This window comes from Schistocerca americana, chromosome 3, assembly GCF_021461395.2.
Source record: "Schistocerca americana isolate TAMUIC-IGC-003095 chromosome 3, iqSchAmer2.1, whole genome shotgun sequence".
NCBI lineage: Eukaryota > Metazoa > Arthropoda > Insecta > Orthoptera > Acrididae > Schistocerca > Schistocerca americana.
In genome coordinates, this window is record NC_060121.1 from 591,700,418 (window position 1) to 591,705,417 (window position 5,000).

At 54.0% G+C, this 5,000-nt stretch overlaps 1 non-coding gene across 1 annotated transcript in view; it reads right to left on the minus strand.

Annotated features, from left to right (window-relative positions):
* Positions 1-303, minus strand: part of LOC124608832 — a 1,910-nt gene extending 1,607 nt beyond the window's left edge. Inside the window, exon 1 of the ribosomal RNA XR_006979392.1 lies at positions 1-303. This exon is cut by the window's left edge and continues 1,607 nt beyond it. This is a non-coding gene — a ribosomal RNA (small subunit ribosomal RNA).
* Positions 304-5,000: the final 4,697 nt, after the last annotated feature.

Consider the following 5,000-nt stretch of genomic DNA (forward strand, 5'->3'; position numbering starts at 1 on the left):
GCCGGTACGAGGACCGTGCGATCAGCCCAAAGTTATTCAGAGTCACCAAGGCAAACGGACCGGACGAGCCGACCGATTGGTTTTGATCTAATAAAAGCGTCCCTTCCATCTCTGGTCGGGACTCTGTTTGCATGTATTAGCTCTAGAATTACCACAGTTATCCAAGTAACGCGGGTACGATCTAAGGAACCATAACTGATTTAATGAGCCATTCGCGGTTTCACCTTAATGCGGCTTGTACTGAGACATGCATGGCTTAATCTTTGAGACAAGCATATGACTACTGGCAGGATCAACCAGGGAGCTGCGTCAACTAGAGCTGAGCAGCCGGCCGCCCGGGAGTGTGTCCCGGGGGCCCGCGCGAACACGCAAGCGTCCGCTCAATTATTCTGCAAACAGGAGGAGGCTGAGCTCCCCTGCACAATACACCTCGAAACCCTCTCAGGTCCCGGCGGCGCGCGGCGCCGTCCTAAGTACTTGGTCGGGTTCGAGAGTGGCGCAATCGCCCGGAGTTTGGCGAGTAGACGCTTTAGGTGCGACCACCCGTGCTCCCAACTGAGCTTGCCGCTGCCGACAGAGGCCCGGGAGCGTGCTGTCGTGGCATTGCCGGCGGGAGACAACACGCGCCACCTACGGTGGCCGGCAGCTCCAACGCCAGCGCCACAGAAGGACAAAAGCCCCACTTGGGTGCCGAAGCGAACTCTCCCAGCACAGCGCACGCGCCAACACGTCCGCACAGCTGCGATACAATCCACCTGCGAGAACCGCAGAGGCGACCGAGCAGCAGACGGCGTCGCGGCGCCGAGCGCCGGGCGGCGGCGCATCCTCAGCGCACACAGTCCTCAATCGGACCAGCACACTGCAGATGTCCACCGCGCTTCGCACCGGGCCCGCGAGGACCTACTTTGGCCGCACGGCGCCGCGTGCAGGGTGCGCCGGCGCGCAGCTGCGCCGCCTGCCGCCTCCGTCGGCCGGCGCGCCTGCCACTGGCCGCCCCCACCAGCCGGCTGTAGCGCGTGCGCCCACGCACCGCGCGGCCAGCACGCCGGGAGGCCCCCCCTCACCGGCCGGGGACGGTCCCACCCAGCCACCGCCGCGTATCGCTTCACACCCACATGCCATTCACGTTCGTGGGCATGGTGGGTATCGCTGAAACAACCGGTTGGTAGCTCAACCGATCGTCGCCATCACTGATTCACCTCTAGCGAGAACAACCGCACCACAACGGTTTACCAGTTGTTCATTTGCGTAACGTCACCAGCAAACGTAGACGTCCATCGCCATTTGCAAATTCAACGATTGTTGCATGCCTGTGTCAGGTGTCACGACACACTATGTCTGCCCACATACACGCAACAACATGTGCACGCTTCGCGAACACGTGGAAGGTGGCCCCCGTACGTATGCGATGTCCATTGCGCGAACGACTGTCAACCGGCCTCTGTCGCATGTCGCAGATGTGGAACGCAGTGCACCATGCTATCACGGTGTGTGAGAGGAGACGACTACGTCTGACAACACGCGCCACTACATCAACAGACGGCTCATGCTGATCGCCATCCACGGCATACCATACTGCAATCCAGCTCTTATAGGGAGACGACACGTAGCTGAGTGCACAATATTTGGACCGTATGGTTCGCCGTTGTTGGCGCAGTCGTGGTACGGTCACACATGTACCACGATGTATCATTCAGTACATGAGGACCAATGTGCAGTACAGTGTGTGATTTGGACGTACAACATCAGCGGACAGTTGACACAAGCCGTACCACAACGTAGGCTGTGCTTCGCCATGCGAATGCCAATGAACAACTGCGAAGGGCATTGAGCATGTACGTCCTACTGCCATCCGCATTACAGTGTATAGCTGCAAGGTGCTTCACATGAAGCGATACTCTGGGGACCGGGCAGTGCGAGTAGCAAACTATATTGCGGGGGTTGCAGTTAGGCAACACTACACTAATTTAACGCGTCGTATGACAATTACAGAGCAGGTTAAGGCCCAACGTGTGTTGGGTTAAGGCCCAACGTGTGTTGGGTTAAGGCCCAACGTGTGTTGGGTTAAGGCCCAACGTGTGTTGGGTTAAGGCCCAACGTGTGTTGGGTTAAGGCCCAACGTGTGTTGGGTTAAGGCCCAACGTGTGTTGGGTTAAGGCCCAACGTGTGTTGGGTTAAGGCCCAACGTGTGTTGGGTTAAGGCCCAACGTGTGTTGGGTTAAGGCCCAACGTGTGTTGGGTTAAGGCCCAACGTGTGTTGGGTTAAGGCCCAACGTGTGTTGGGTTAAGGCCCAACGTGTGTTGGGTTAAGGCCCAACGTGTGTTGGGTTAAGGCCCAACGTGTGTTGGGTTAAGGCCCAACGTGTGTTGGGTTAAGGCCCAACGTGTGTTGGGTTAAGGCCCAACGTGTGTTGGGTTGAGGCCCAACGTGTGTTGGGTTGAGGCGCAACATAGGTTAGGTTGAGGCGCAACATAGGTTAGGCTGAGGCGCAACATGGGTTAGGTTAAGGCGCAACATGGGTTAAGTTAAGGCGCAACATGGGTTAGGTTAAGGCGCAACATGGGTTAGGTTAAGGCGCAACATGGGTTAGGTTAAGGCGCAACATGGGTTAGGTTAAGGCGCAACATGGGTTAGGTTAAGGCGCAACATGGGTTAGGTTAAGGCGCAACATGGGTTAGGTTAAGGCGCAACATGGGTTAGGTTAAGGCGCAACATGGGTTAGGTTAAGGCGCAACATGGGTTAGGTTAAGGCGCAACATGGGTTAGGTTAAGGCGCAACATAGGTTAGGTTAAGGCGCAACATGGGTTAGGTTAAGGCGCAACATGGGTTAGGTTAAGGTACAATATGGGTTAGGTTAAGGTACAATATGGGTTAGGTTAAGGTACAATATGGGTTAGGTTAAGGCGCAACATAGGTTAGGTTAAGGCGCAACATAGGTTAGGTTAAGGCGCAACATAGGTTAGGTTAAGGCGCAACATAGGTTAGGTTAAGGCACAACACGGGTTAGGTTAAGGTACAACACGGGTTAGGTTAAGGTACAACACGGGTTAGGTTAAGGTACAACACGGGTTAGGTTAAGGTACAACACGGGTTAGGTTAAGGTACAACACGGGTTAGGTTAAGGTACAACACGGGTTAGGTTAAGGTACAACACGGGTTAGGTTAAGGTACAACACGGGTTAGGTTAAGGCACAACACGGGTTAGGTTAAGGCACAATACGGGTTAGGTTAAGGCACAACACGGGTTAGGTTAAGGCACAACACGGGTTAGGTTAAGGCACAACACGGGTTAGGTTAAGGCACAATACGGGTTAGGTTAAGGCACAATACGGGTTAGGTTAAGGCACAATACGGGTTAGGTTAAGGCACAATACGGGTTAGGTTAAGGCACAATACGGGTTAGGTTAAGGCACAATACGGGTTAGGTTAAGGCACAATACGGGTTAGGTTAAGGCACAATACGGGTTAGGTTAAGGCACAATACGGGTTAGGTTAAGGCACAATACGGGTTAGGTTAAGGCACAATACGGGTTAGGTTAAGGCACAATACGGGTTAGGTTAAGGCACAATACGGGTTAGGTTAAGGCACAATACGGGTTAGGTTAAGGCACAATACGGGTTAGGTTAAGGTACACATTGTTGTAAGGAAAGGTGTTTTGGGGGGGGGGGCCGGTTTGTTGATTGTGATTATCGTAAGTAAATGACTGCGGCATCATCTGATTTGGCACGTCAGGGTGCACCTTTGGCTCATGACAGGCGGCGCTCTGATTCCATGCTTGTGGCAGACCTGTGTCTTTCATTCCTGCCATTGTTTTTGTGGTGTGACAGGAGGCAGTATTGTGATGTTGGGTGCACCCCTGTGTAGGACATGTGTGGGTGTTGGTGGCTTAGCTGAGCAATGGTGGTTGTCGGAAGGGTGGGATATTCTGTTTTCCGAGTGGACCTCCCGGTCTGGTTATGATAGTGTGGATTGTCTAATGTGGCAGAGAGGATGCACTGGGTGTTGTTCCATGCTGGTGCTTACATATTGTCTGTGTGCCTGTTACAGGCAGAGAGTAGTGCGTGATAAGAGTGTCTGGCTGACGTGTGATTGTGAGCAGAGTCTTTCAGCATGTATACGGACAGTTGTATACATTATCTGTATTCTGATGGCTCTATCTATTACTAATCAGCGCCGTGTATACGTTTAATCCGGTTCCAGTCGAAACTATTGTATCTCTGTACATTAGTGACACGGCGAGCCCGCTATGTAGTTACTCGTCTCGGCAGCTTCCACCGGTGTATGGCAAATGATTATAAGGAATCAGTCTAGTCGTCAATACCGATAGTGTGACGTCACATGTCTGGGGTGGGGGACGCTGCGCCCTTCCGGTGGGTCATGGCCTAGGAAGACTCTTCCCACGCAGGGGGGCTTGGACTGTCATTGACTCTTCCGAGTAATATACTTGCCGTACGTTTTTGCGACTGCGAGTGCAACGCTCACCGGTACCGACATGGATGGAGCGCCTCCTAGCTGCCGCTGAGCATCTGCATTCGTACAGAGAGCAACGCGATCGCGTCTGTAGCTCGTACGTGGTACAGCTCGCAGCTCATGTATATGGACAGCGGGAATGTCGCATATTGGACATAACTCTTCATGAAACGCACGTTATAGGGGTGGATTGCACATTGCGAGTGCGAGCAAAGTCCGCCGTTCATCCGCTGGAGTTGCGAGTTGGGCGGTTGGGGTGGGGAACGAACGGGTGCAGGTGGAGTGATTGCCGGTCCACGACTTCGTGCGGCAGAGGCGCTGGCGTTGGGGTGCTGTTGTCGACAGAGGATGCAGGCTTTGTGGGTGGGGTCGAAAGAAGGGCACTGTGGGCCCATGGCTGTCTTAGTCGGCTTGGCGTCTCATAGATGACGGTATCGTCGTTGCAGGAGGTCATGTTGCGGGAGACCTACAGATGGCAGTATGTTTTGCGGTGCGCTCGACATGGCGGACGTAGTGTTGTCAGATTC